This window comes from Lontra canadensis, unplaced genomic scaffold (assembly GCF_010015895.1).
Source record: "Lontra canadensis isolate GAN:19392208 unplaced genomic scaffold, GSC_riverotter_1.0 scaffold47, whole genome shotgun sequence".
Classification (NCBI taxonomy): domain Eukaryota; kingdom Metazoa; phylum Chordata; class Mammalia; order Carnivora; family Mustelidae; genus Lontra; species Lontra canadensis.
This window is the reverse complement of record NW_022631041.1, coordinates 4,918,213-4,932,607: the sequence shown is the minus strand read 5'-3', so window position 1 is coordinate 4,932,607 and position 14,395 is coordinate 4,918,213. Positions and strand designations below refer to the sequence as shown.

At 37.6% G+C, this 14,395-nt stretch overlaps 1 protein-coding gene across 2 annotated transcripts in view; it reads left to right on the top strand.

Annotated features, from left to right (window-relative positions):
• Positions 1-8,003: 8,003 nt before the first annotated feature.
• HIVEP2 (HIVEP zinc finger 2) overlaps positions 8,004-14,395 on the top strand; it is an 83,935-nt gene continuing 77,543 nt past the window's right edge. For both annotated transcript variants that reach the window (XM_032873064.1, XM_032873062.1), the window contains exon 1: positions 8,004-8,116. The gene's annotated coding sequence lies outside the window, so the exon portion shown is untranslated. The remainder of the gene's footprint in view (positions 8,117-14,395) is intronic.

The window sequence follows — 14,395 nt, the reverse complement described above, 5'->3', positions numbered from 1 at the left end:
GAACTAGTATTCCATATATCATTTCTTATTGCTTACAATAAGATGAAGTTGGTAGTTCAAAAATGGAACTGAAACTCAGTAAGTTTGTTGACCTGACCCCGCAATGCTAAAATGTATTATTTCTCTTTCAAATGCTTCTCTTCCCTCCTGCAGCTTAAAGGTACTCCATCTCCCCGTAAATTTTTTCAGTTAAAAAAAAAAAAAGTTAGAGATTGATTTTTTTATGTTTTATTGACTTTTGCAATCTTCTGTTTTTTTTTTTTTTTCCTATTAAATCCACCAGGCAATATACTGAAAATATTGTAGGTTGACAGGAATTTTCTAAGGAGATTTAAAAAACAACTAAGGTATAACTCATTAAGAATTTCATTCTGTTTCTGGATGTGTTTTCTTCCCATTGTCAGCCAGTGTGGGAGGAAAGGGAAGAATAATGTTGGAGCTGAGTGTGTGTGTGGGTATGTGCCATCTAAAAGTACTTTATAGAAGAAAAAAGTGTTTATTTTTATAATAAAAGTAAAATTCAACATTCCAAATAACAGAAGGCTATTAATTCTGTTGTAGTGAAAAGTTACATTCTAGTGCTTTTAAACCTGTTAATCATTAGAGACATATGTTAATCAAAGGCATACATATGCATACACACACACACACACACACACACACACACACACACACGGTAATTTTTGCTACCAGGCTTAAATTTAAAACATCATTAATAATACTGTTGCTATTGCCAGTGGAGAAAATTTGCATAAGACTCAGGTAAATCTACCCATTTCTTTACTGCCCTAGAATAGCGCTATCATTCCCAAACTTACAAATTTTAAACAAAGTCAGAAGTTCCTGTCACCTGATTCAAGTGAATTCAAGTTAAAATTTCAAATGATAATATCTACACCCACAAAACAGGCACACTGCAGTCTTCGTTTTTGAGAACTCTCAGTGTGCCTTCCAACATTAACTTTTCTGGGCTCCTGCACTCTCTGTCCACACCACCCCAAACCTGGAGCCTGACGGAGTATAGCCTATTCTGGGAAACCATTTGCCACTAAACTAGCCCGTATACAACTCTTCCTGTTCTCATCATCTATCATGTCTAGAATCACTACCACACATTTTAGTATTTGGCATTTAACTTTTTAAAATAGTTTTTATATGTTGGCTCAGGGCTTTGTTATTATGGTCTACTTTATTATTTCTTAGAACAGCTAGTGCAGTGTGAGACACCTTTGCATATGTTCTTAATTGGTTGATTGTTACTTCTGCTGTCTGGCTGTTAGTAAACCGGTGTTACCGCTCTTCTCAAAATGGGGACCTCAGACCAGCCATCAGCATCACCATGGAATTCTCCCAAGTTAGACCCCATCCAGACCCATAGAATTAGAATCCACATTTCAACACACTTCTCTGGTGACTCATAAGCACGTTAAAGTTTTAAAAGCATTGTGGGGGAAGGTTTCTCTCCCTGGGAAGGGTAGAGACCCCAGGAACCTTCAAGTCTCCCTTTTGTCAGTGTTGTATTGTCATCATTTATGTCCCAGGCTGTATTGGAGTGGAACTGCTCGCTCTTACTCTACCAGTGAGGTTGGAAATTAGTCTTTTCATAGAAACTGTTACCTTTAAAAGTGACCAAAAGGCCCTAGTTAAGTATCAGGACTGTATTTATGTCCTGATTCAAGACAGCTCTAGATATAAATCATTAAAATCCCTTTAACTGGCTTCTTTTAGAATTCTCATACAGAGAAGCAAAAAGTATGATTTCCTTTTCCTTAGTTACCTTTTTTTTTTTTCTTTTGCACTTGAAGTGCTACACCCACTCAGCTTGCTATTTTGAACTCTGGGAAAGAAAATCTGTGGGCATCTTGCAGTCTTTCAGGAAACAAGGCTCAGATTAAATATTTGCCACATTTTCTGTGTGTTTCTTTCTTCAGGAAGTTGGAGAGGCACGTCACTCATGCTTTCACTCAACTTGACACATAGTGTGACGTTCAAAGTGAGGATGGAAAATAGCTTCTGTCCTTATTTGTCTATCTTCGTACAGATATTCCTGGTCTTTCCCCTCCCATTTCTTCCATCTGCCCTTACTTCCTTTTCACTATGGTGTCTAGAATTCTTCAGGTACTCATACATTCTATAAAATACAAGATTCCTTGAGAGTCCCTAGGTCTGTTACATCAAGGAAGATAACACATGGACTCAATTAAATGTGCAGTAACATGTACAATATTCTCAGTCAAGTTTATGGGTTTTTCTTTTTTAAGGTTTATTTATTTATTTGAGAGGAAGAGAGAGAAAGGGAAGGAGAGAGAGCCTGAGTGCAGGAGCAGGGGCAGAGCTGGAAAGCAGCAGAGGGAGAAGGAGGCTCCCCACTGTGCAGGGAGCCCTGATGCAGGGCTCCATCCCAGGACCCTGAGATCATGACCCAAGCCAAAAGGAAGATCCTCAGCTGTCTGAGCAATCCAGAAGCCCCTAGTCAAGTTTATGTTTAAAAGATTATCATAATTTTAGGGGCATCTGGGTGGCTCAGTGGATTAAAGCCTCTGCCTTCGGCTCAGGTCATGATCCCAGGGTCCTGGGATCAAGCCCCACATTGGGCTCTCTGCTCAGCGGGGAGCCTGCTTCCCCCTCTCTCTCTGCCTGCCTCTTTGCCTACTTGTGGTCTCTGTCAAGTAGATAAATAAAATCTTTTTAAAAAATTATCATAATTTTAAATTATTTGCATTTTTCTGTTGGTTTTGCTCAATCTTTGAACCTAGTCTTCAGATAGCAGACAGTGGTTGGGATGAAGAGCAAGGAGGATAAAGTGTTCTCTTAGCCATTCAGCTGTGTTTTAAATGAATTTGGGGCGGTGTCTTGTAAATATACTAAGAAAATAAAGTGGTTTCGTGGGATATTATTTTGTGGTGGTTGTGTCATTTATATAGTTTAATTTCGTCATTGTTGAGGCAATTAGGATGTTTTATTTAAGCTGGAACTTAACACTTTTCTATTTAATCACTGTTTGCCTGCATATAAAGGATTTTATTCAGGGGATCTTATGAGGAAGTAACACAATTCAGTTGTTGAACTTGAGAAATTAACTATTTCTAAGCAAGTGAAATGGAATTTGGGAAGACACAGAATCAGGTTTTTTAGAATGCAAATATTTATTGAATGTAAAAATATAATAAATGTAGAGATGCAGGATAATACACTATTTTTTACATGGCAAAACAAAATATTGAGAGGATGCTTATATGTGATTCAATACAATTCTATTAAAACGTCTAATGGGATTTTTTGGGTATGGCTGAATGCGGAAGGCAAATATTACACTTAATCAGGTAATATAATCTGGGAAAAATGGGTGAGAAATTTGCAAGTATCTATGCACACATAAGGAAATATGAAGGAATGTTTGGAGGGAAAAAAAAGAGAACAAGGTTATCAAATCTAGCCCTACTGTAGATTTCAAACATACTATAAACAACAGTAATAATTAAAACTGCCTAACACATGAACAGCGAGTTCCTACGATAATGCCAGTCACATTACATTTACTCAGTCTGAACAAAGCTTACATTTTAAATATGTAGATCAGTGTAAGAAAGGAGAAGCCTATAAATGGACCATTATGATGTAATAACACATAAAATATAATATAGCAAGTTTAGTAAATGGTATGTGGATACCTTGGAACTTGTCAAATACATGCCAGATATATTAAATGGTTAAAGATCTAAAGATTCTTTATCTTTACATTTATTGAGCGTACAGAACAATTTGTAGAGAAGTTAATGTATACATTGTATTAAAGTGCCATTTAAATGCATAAGAAAAAACAGGACTACAATGTAGTCAAATTATATGGGTAGAGATAATTTTCACATTAGAAAAGAAAGACAATGAAATTATTTTTAAATGGGAGAGTAATTATGGTCACCATTAGTATAAAAAGACAACCCAGAAGTGCCAGTTTACATTAAATAAACCACCAAAAGAATTTAATCACATGAAAGGGTGAGTAAGTTTTGTGCAAGTGGAATGCTCACATATTGTTGGTAGCTTCATACGTGATTTCAATCTCCTCACATCAGTATGGCTAGAAATGTGAAGTCCATAAAAATACTCATACTCTGATTTACTAATCCCATTTCTGTTAATGTTTTTAAGGAAGAATCGTATCTCTACTACTAGTAGCATCTCTAGAGTTAAAAATAAATGAGAGCAATTTAGATGTTCCCACACAGAGGAATGGTTGAGGAAATGACTACATATGCAAACTATGGAATATTATATGGCTAGTAAAAATGAGAACTGTATGAATTACATGGAAATGTAGGATGTGTTTGTGAAATATTAAATGAAAAAACCAGAATACATTGTTATATGTGTTATGAGAACATCTATGTGAGCATATGCTTCCATGGGAAATAAATACATTTGTAAAAAATGTTAATAATTGTGTTTGGATGATGAGATTGAGGTTTTTTTTGGTTTAAAATGTCTTCAATGTTGTTATGTGTTTCTAAAGAAAAATAATACAGATGGCTAAGTAGGGCAGCTGTACTGACTCTGGCGGTTAAGGTACTGCTTTCCAAATTTTATTTTGGAGTCCTGCCAAAATATGCCAGGATGTTTCGGGTCTCTAACAGTCTGAAGTTATTCTGTTTCCTTATTCTCCTTGGGCAGTTTTTTACTAGGTTTACAAAGAAGCAAGTTACTTGCAACCCTGATAAAGAGGGTGGTGTGGAGCCTGTGGTATTTGCTGGTCTGTTGCCGCCCACTTTGCACTCACTGCCTTCCCTATTTCCCTCCCATCATATATTAAGAAGCATCTTTAGCATCTTTGGTGATCAGAGAAGCTCATTGATGTAAAAGAAAAATAGTGGAATAGTGGTTAGGAAATCTGCCTTCTAGTTGCATGACCTTGAGCAAATGATTGTGACCTTCTGCATCTCAGTCTTGTCATCAATAGAAGGATGGTGTTTGAACACCAGGACCTGGACAAAGGATTAGTCCAGGGATATAAAAACACCAGAATCCACAAGCACACTCCAGGGTGCCAAGTGCTACACTAGTGTGCTCCTAAAAGGGCAAGTTTACTGTGTCGCTGTTGCAACAGTATGGACAGCTGATATGCTCTCAGGGAGTGGTCTGGTCAACTCAGAGGGCATGGTTCCTGTATACTACATGGGGTAAACCATTCAGCTAGAGAAGGTCACTCAGGTTCAGCATTGTGGCTAAAATATAGACCAGTTGGTGACAAGCATGATCAAATATTAGCTAATGATAAATTGCTCCATTGTTTAGATTACCTAACTGAAATACAAAGTTTCAGATGTTTTTAGATTTTCCGAGGAAGCTGAAATACCACTCACCGAGGTGTTTTTGTTTTTGTTTTTGTTTTTGTTTTTCCTTTTCCTAATGTGTAGAGGCAAGCAATTAAAAAAAAAAATTAAAGGTAAGAAGGTAAGAAGGTTTAGATTCAACTGCTTTCATCAGGTTGTACAATTATTTTAGGCATTGCACTACTGTGTGGTATAGAAATCGTAAGGAACCTACTATCATATCATGGGTGTCATTGTTCATTTCTAAGGAAATGAACATTTCTAAAGAATGTTGTATTGTGGTTTGTACACATGAGGCACACCTGCTATGTAGGCAACAGATCCGTATCTTCTTTGCTAATTAGGAGCAATCATTTTACTAAATCATCCATACAGATGACTAATATATTTTGTGCTTTCTGCTTTTGAGGTTTGATGTGAGGTGTCCATACTACCACTAAAAAATTCCTAAGTAATTTGAAATCACTGGCCACTCAGATAAGCATAGTTAGATTGGAACAAAAACATACTTGCTATATTCTAGATGAAAGACCTTTTGAGATTCTGGCTTAATGACTGGCAAGTACTAAGTCCTTTTATGCAAGAAGTACTAAGTATGCAGTACTTATGCAAGTACTAAGTCCTTTTATGAGGCAAGAACTACATACTTTAAGAAAGCAGTGCTCTAAGAAATAAACAAGCATAGGAAGAGGGATGGTAGATCTAAACTTTTGTATAGGTCAATTTCACATTATTCATTGACAAATCAGTGAGAAAAGGATTCTGAAGAATCTTCAAGCCAATCTGTGAGCCATTCCAATGGGAAGTGCCCTTGCTTTTCCTCGGAAAGTGATCAACAGAAGGATAAGTTGTGAAACCCTGTACTAGCGCAGAACCATCACGGCAGTAGTTCAGAGGCAGGATTATAAAGCTAAGTTCCAATCGTTACTTGAAAGGGCCTTTACAACTTTCATCCAAGTCCTAGAAAAGTACAAAAATATTTTCACAGCTCTAGATATCCAAGTGTGAAAAATGGATGTGTTGTACTGTTTGAAACTCCTGTAGGTGCTTATATTTGTTGATCCAGAATAATTTAAAATAACCAAACCATTTGAACTTTTGTCTTGCTGTATTTATGGCAAGAACCCTAGACTAATAATTAAGACTATTTCTCTGTAAATGAAGAAGTCTTTGGAGACCATATCCACATGAGTTTTTTAGATAACTATTTCCTGAATAGCAGTCAAGCCTAGAATCTAGACATTAGATTGTCTTGGAAGTGAAAATGTATTTCCCATGACTACTGTGGATTTCTACTTAGTGTGTATAATTACTGCTATTTGTCTTCTCCATTGTTAGGAACGTTTTTGTTTTGTTTTTGTTTTTGTTTTGAGCTTCTACCTTCTAAGAGTGGATAGCAAATCATTTCAACATTTTTAAAAATACTGAGGTTAGTTAAATTAATTTTTACTACTATGTGTCTTGGGATTAGAGAGGAGTGGCCATATGTGGCCATATGTGGCTAATTCCAAACTGCATGATAAAAATCATGTATTTCTGGCTTTGGGATAGGTTTTTGATTTTTCACTTGACTATGGTTGGGTTTGATGTTCTGGGACTTTAAGACATACTAAATCTACCCTGGGGAGACTTGATTTGGGAGTAGCTGGCTGCCAGCCAACTCTGTATCTTACTCTTCTGCTTGGCCCTCTAGCATCCGTTTATTTTAGGTTCTCATCAGATGAGATATTGCTTGCTTTCTCTCAAACTTTCTCTTGAAGTTGAGATAGTAATTTAATATTTGGGCTTTAGAAAAGGTGTAAGGTGATAGAAAAGGTGGTAAAATGAATGGAATTAACTGATATTATTTATAAACCTAATCAAGCTGTTTATGGGGTCTTTAGTAGAATAAATACTTTCTGTGGGAGACCAGATATAACATTCTGAGGATGATTTTGAAATTCATGGCAGTGAATTCTCTCCAAGTGACTGATTATAGGTATTAGTTTATATTCCTCAACAGAGATATATGGAACTAGAACTTAACTGCTTTAAGGAACTACAGCCTACACATTTGCATTGCATTGGTAAATTAATAAGAATCAATGAACTGAATTCTAAAGCAATCAGTTGCCTCTTTTACTCATGTCTAATTTTACATATCCTGTCATTATATAGTTCTTGCTTCTGTGTGCCAATCAGTACTGACAATAAACTTTTCTGCTCTCACATTGACTGTGTCATTTTATTGTTTTCTTTATGCTCGAACATACATTTTGCCCCATACTGGATTGGTTTAGTTAGCAGATGCTTTTGTTGTTTTATACTCTTAAGAAGCACAGTAACTTAGAAGATTTAGTAAGAATCTTGATTTGATTTCTTTTTTTTTTTTTTAAGATTTTATTTATTTGTGAGCGAGAGCGAGAGAGCGAAAGAATGAGCACAGGCAGGCGGAATGGCAGACAGGCAGAGGCAGAGGGAGAAGCAGGCTTCCCCACCAAGCAAGGAGCCCGATGTGGGACTCGATCCCAAGATGCTGGAATCATGACCTGAACCCAAGGCAGCTGCTTAACCAACTGAGCCACCCAGGCGTCCCTTGATTTGATTTCTGTGTTGTTAATGTATTGATCCCATGATGCTGCTCTGGTTTAAACACTGTTTTTGTTTCTGTTTTTGTTTTCCTTTCCTCATTAGGTGGAGTCTTTGAATTTTTAAAAAGACAATGGTAATGAGATCCACTTGAAAAACTAAGCGAACTGATTAGGTTGGAACATTCTTTTACCAATTCATTAACAGTCAACTGCTGGGTAAGTTGAGTCAAGTGCTTTTTATATGGTTTGATTTCAAAATTATTGGGAATATCTTTTAAGCAAAATATTAAGCTTTATGTGAAATTTTGGCAGTGATGATTTGAGGCCCTTACTACCTGTGAAAGATGTTTGGAATGCTATCTAAATGAACATGTTTGTAAGTGTTTACAATATTTCTGGGAATGTACCAGTTAGAAAGATGAGAAAACTAGAAAATGTTGTCACTTGTAATTTGAGACCAGATACTTTTATTTACTATTTTAGTACTTATTTGCTTGTTGAAATCTTGAAATAATGTAAACATATCAGATTTTGCCATTAGTGAGATATTTATGTATAATTGTACTGTATTGTATCAGAGGAAAATCTAAAATCTAATGAACATTTTGAGTAAATTAGTATCTTTCTTTATTTAGGCCTTTCTCATTTTACAGAAAGCTTGGTTTATATGATAAGAATAGAAACCTTTAAGTCTTGCTCAATTCAACTTCCTCGTTGCACTGTGTTTTGTGGAAAGCTCTCGTGGTAGAGAACTCCTAACCAAGAGGAGTTAAGGCTTTTAGAAAATTACTGGTGTTGCCAAGACTGAATTTAGTGGGAACAGGACTTTGGCTACTGCTAAAATGTCAGTATAGTAAAGCCTGCTCTGTCAAACAGATTTTTGGCATCCGAACTCTAAATGATACTGATTTTAAGGTTTGGTAATTCTTCTTCTTCTTCTTCTTTTTTTTTAATCCAGGCAAACTCATGCTTTAATTAACCCTTTACCCAGTAACAGAAAATTTGGAAAAAATATTTATTTTTCTAGTCCAGTCACAAGATTGGAGTTTCTGAAATTCTAAATTTTATGCACAATTCTAAATTGTACAGCTTGTTATTTAATTTTCCTCTGAATGAACTGAAGCTATTTAAAAACCTGATGGATGATAATGAATAAGAGGAGAAAGTGGCTAATCATTTGGGGAGCAGACTTTGAAACCAAACTAATAGTATCTGCTTCACCTATCAACATCTTAAAACGTGATGAGGTCAGGTGGTTTTTCAGAGATATGGTTGTATTATTCATATGAAGCCAACAACTGTTTTAGGTTTGTCTGAAATGATCTCCCTTGAGACAACTGCCCTAGAACCTGATTTGTTAGTGTGGTTTTTGAGTATTCAGTGAGTGCAGAAATAAATACCAAGCTTGGAAACCCCAGGACATCTTTTCATTTTGTCTGTAAGGCTCATGGCCCAAGATTCATTTGTGACCATTAATTTACATTGTTATGGGCATATGGTGCCATTCAGAAAAAGAAATAAAATCAGATAATTAAAGGGATATAAGGCAGTTTGATACAAAACCCTTCAGGAAGAGAAACATTAAAAGGCAGTTTCTAAAACAAAACTTTAATTCTTAATAGCTAGAGTAGATATTAGAAAATGATAATGATTACTGAGCACCACTAACCTAAATGTTTTTGTCTGCCGCACTTAATTCTCCATGTACTCACAAGTTTGGCTTTTACAATTATTCTCAAAGGACCCGATGGTGTTATAGTTAAATTTTGGCTGGTGGAACCTAACTTAAGGGATGTTTAGGACACTGTGCAGGTTATGCTGTCTGAGTGCTGCCTGAGAATACACCTGGCCGGGACATTGAGTACAGCTAGCCTTCTTGATTATCACACGTGTGTTCTGGGAACCTTTGCTTCAAAGTCGGCATACTGGGAGTCACTGTGTTTTAAAATAATAATTTTTTTTTTTTTTTTGTAAAGTAAATTCATAAGATTATGTGAGGATTAAACTCCTGGCAGGTGGTAGGAGCTCAACAACTATTAGTGTTTACGAGGATGGTTAATAGTGGTAATGGTAGCTGTGTCATTATTTAAGCATAACAATACTTAACACTTTATTAATCATGTGACTGATTCTTTAGCCTGTCACTGGAGACAGAACTCATTGAGATGGGTACATTTTCTCAATTAAACCAAATACTTTGGTTAGGAAACACTTCGTATGAAATTAGTATGGTTTTTTATGATGTCTGTGTTGTGTATAATCAGCAGTCTCTCCCTGACTTTGTCTGTGAACCTGGCTTTGCCCATTAGTCCAAGTGAGGATATTTTTTTCAAATAATACATTTTAGAAATTTGCCTAATTTCCCCTCCCCACATTGGTAGTAAATAGAAGACAGTTTCCAAGAAAGGAAAACCCTCACCATTAGGATAATCTTTCTCTTATATCACTTTTTATAAAATATAGTAAAAAAAAAAAAAAACAATTTTATCTTTCTATCAACAATATTGCTCCTCATTTGTTGCCATTTTCTTTCGTGTAGCCAGTGCTTTTGATTTGTCTTAAAATTATTCATTTTAAGGTAGGTGAACTTTGGACCATTAGGTGGACTATGGACCTTTAACAATATGTTCAAATTTATATTCTTTCATTGCATCAGTTGTAATTATTTAAGAATTATGTAAATGGTAGGGAGCTTGGATGGCTCAGTCTGTTAAGCATTTGCCTTTGGCTCAGGTCATGATCTCAGGGTTCTGTGATCAAGCCCTGCACTGGGCTCCCTGCTCATCAGGGAGCCTGCTTCTCCCTTTCCTTTTGCCCTCCCCGCTGCTTGTGCGGTCTCTCTCTCACTCTCTGAAATAAACAAATGAAATCTTAAAAAAAAAAAAAAAAAAAAAAAGAACTGTGTAAGTGGTATTTCTTCTTTAAGCTGAGGAAAGGTAAGAAGGAAGGTGAAAATGCTTAACATGTTCTGTGAGTTGGCTCTGTACTACAGGTACTTAAGCTTTTTAAAGTTAAAAGTAAGTGGGGTGCCTGGGTGGCTCAGTGGGTTAAGCCTCTTTGGCTCAGGTCATGATCTTAGGCTCCTGGGATCCAGCCCCACATCGGGTTCTCTGCTCAGCGGAGAGCCTGCTTACCCTTCTCTCTCTGCCTGCCTATTGTGATCTCTCTCTCTCTCTGTCAAATAAATAAATAAAATCTTTAAAGTAAAAAGTAAGAATCCCATATTCATTTGAGAAAATTGGGTTTCAGAGCAGTTAATTACTTAGCTGAGAATTACATAGTCATTATAGTTAGTAATTTTTGGAGCCAGAAGTTATTGAAATCCAAATTTAATTTATAAATAATAAAATAGAATATGTAAATAAATTAAATAAATAATTTAAATATATATGTCATTAGTTACACAAATAGGGAAAATAAAACTGAGGAAACTTTTAATCCATTCTATTTGGACACGTTTTGCAGATTTTGTAAAGATTTGGTAATGTTGCAAATTAGATTTACTCTCTGCTCTCTATGGGTTTGATATAATTTTTCTAGCTATCACATAGAATTCAGAGTAGCCCTTATGAGCTTCAATGTGTTGTGGCCTTCAAAATGTTTCCTTTCATATGGGGTCATTTTTATAGTTTTTTGCATGCATGCAGCTTTTCTGCTTGGGTCCTTTATGTTTTTAGGCAACTGGAGAAGGTGTCAGTATTTATGAATGAGTATTGCTGGAATGATAGGAAGCCTAGAACCAATCTCTATTTATCAGGACTGCTGTTTCTTCTGCCATTATAGTCTGTGTGAATGGAGCCCATTACTGTTGGCTTCTTGGGCCACATGGGTTCATTTTTCCCAAATTATTTCTTTCACTCCTGACACATACCTGATACCTCCTGCTTTGTTCATGCATTTCTCTTGGCTATGCCTTCATTCATTCCCACATTCAGTTCCTGACCCCTTCATGTATTCGTCATTCAGTCAGAAAGCATTAATTAAATCAGCAGTATGAACAAAGCACATTTGGTCCATGAGCGTTTTTTTAGTTGCCAGAAAACCGACTGAAGTTTGCTTTTATATCATTTCATAATATTCCCTTCTGCTTATCCTTCTATCCTCCTGACTGTAGCATGCACTGAAGGGTGGTTATGAGGAATAAACCTCTCATCTTTTATTCTCCACATACAACCTATGCAACAGGACTTAGTAATTATATTCCTTGTTTCCCTGATGACGTGCATTACCATTTGTGTAATGCTATACCGTTTACAAATGGCTTCCATGTTACATTATCTCACTTTAGGCAATAACTATTATGTACATAGCACTCACATCTTATTTTGTGTATGAGGAAACGGAGGCTCAGGGGGTTACAAGTGAGTGATTTGCTCAAAGTCGCAGCACTAGTGAGTGGTAGAGGCAGACTTGAACTCTGGTTCCCGCAACTTCAGATAGGGTATCACTAGCTGCCGTCACCGGTCTGGCTGACTGCCAGTATTCAATTATTGGAGCTTTATTGATGCTCCAATAATTGAATCAAATAAGGAAATAGACGCTATATGGAAGTTTGGGAGAAAAATCAGGTCTGATAGGGAATATTGGAGGCAGTGTACCTTTACTTTCCTTGGTGGTACAACTGTTTAGTTCACCCAGACGCTCTCCCAGCTTTGAGAATCTCACAGACTCCAGGCAGCATCCCTATAGATGAAGAATAGCCTTTGAGATTCTGATTCTCTTGGGTAGTTTTCGTAATAAATTGCTGAAGTGGATATTGGCCAAAATGACCCACTTAGAGATCTTTATTTTTGAACCTGATCTCCCATTGACTTCTCATCCATGAATTGTCAAAAGACAAATTAACTTTGGGTTTTCAACCTCATCTATTATTTGCGTTATTATTTTTTGGTTAATTGTACTTTACTGATTTGAGAAACTGGTTAGCTGTTTTTTTTAGTATGATTCATCTTCATGTTTTACCATTTCCTTCTGAATCCCCTTAACAATTTTTACTTCTCTAACGTTACTTTTTGCACGGATTTTTGTGCTTTATATTAAAGCAATTTATGTAAAAATTTTTTCTCACATGGTACCCTATAAGCTGCTTGAGGGCAAAGGCTGTGTCTATTTCGTGGGTGTCCTCTTCAGCCTTGAAAATGGTGATTGAAAAAAATAGTAGATATTCAATAAATATTTGTTTAATTCAATAAAAATATTTGGCGGTGTGTTTTCTTTTTAAAGTTCATTTTGGGGACTGCAAATGTATACCTGGGTGCAGATTGAATTTTAATCATATTAGTGAGATGAGTCAGCATGTCTGCTACTTATTAAATACCCAGAGCAGAGCCGTAAGAATAACTTTTGTGTTTTTCTAATGATCTTTTTGAATGCAAAGAAATCTCTATATAGAGTAACAACAGTACTCTCCCCCACAAATAAAACAAAACCCCCTTTATTCCCCTGACAAAGACATTTTATTGTCCTTGTCTTGACCATGGGAACAAAAACAATTGACCTCTGAAAAGATTTAATGAGATAAAATAAAACATGGCCTCTGAAGTAAAGGCTTCCTAGGAGATACAGGTGTAAATGTAATGTGAATGTGGGGTACAGCTGTCTTTGACTCTGGTAGGGAGGGTATGCATTTAATTCGGCCTGTGGTGGTGGGAAGGCTCTGAACATTTTTGAGCAGAAGAGAGACACAATCAGGCCTGCAAATTAGGAAGATGAATCCAGCCCTGTTGTGCTGGTTGGTATCTGGGGGTAGTAATGAGCATTGGGTGTGGTGGGGAGTAGTGAGGCTAGGGTGCGGGGGGTAGTGATGAGGGTGGGGTGTTGGGGGGTACAGGTGAGGGTGAGGTGCAGAGGGTAGTAATGAGGGTGGGGTATAGGGGGATAGTGGTGAGGGTAGGGTGGGGGTTATGGTGAGGGTGGGGTGTCGGGGGGGTAGTAATGACTGTGAGGTGCAGGGGGTAGTGGTGAGGTAGGGTGGGGGTAGTGGTGAGGGTGGGGTGCAGGGATAATGGTGAGGTGGGGGTATAGTGGTGAGGGTGGGGTACAGGGGGTTAGTGGTGAGGGTGGGTGGGTAGTGGTGAGGGTGGGGTTGGGGTAGTGGTGAGGGTAAGGTGGAGTTATAGTGAGGGAGGTGGGGTGTTGCAGTAATAATGGGCATGGGGTGCAGGGGGGTAGTGGTGAGGATGTTGGGGGTAGTGGCGAGGGGGCGTTGGGGTACTGGTGAGGGTGGGTGCAGGGGGAAGTGATGAGGGTGGGGTACAGGGGTAGTGGTGAGGGTAGCGTGGGGGGGTAATGGTGAGGGTAGGATGCAGGGGGGTAGTGGTGAGGGCGGGATTTCAGGGGGTAGTAATGAGTATGGGGTGCAGGGGGTAGTGGTGAGGGTGATTTGGGCATAGTGTGAGGGTGGGGTGCAGGGCATAGTGGTGAGGGTGGGTTGGAGGTAGTGGTGAGAGTGGGGTGCAGGGGGTAGTGGTGAGGGTAGGGTGTCAAGGGGTAGTA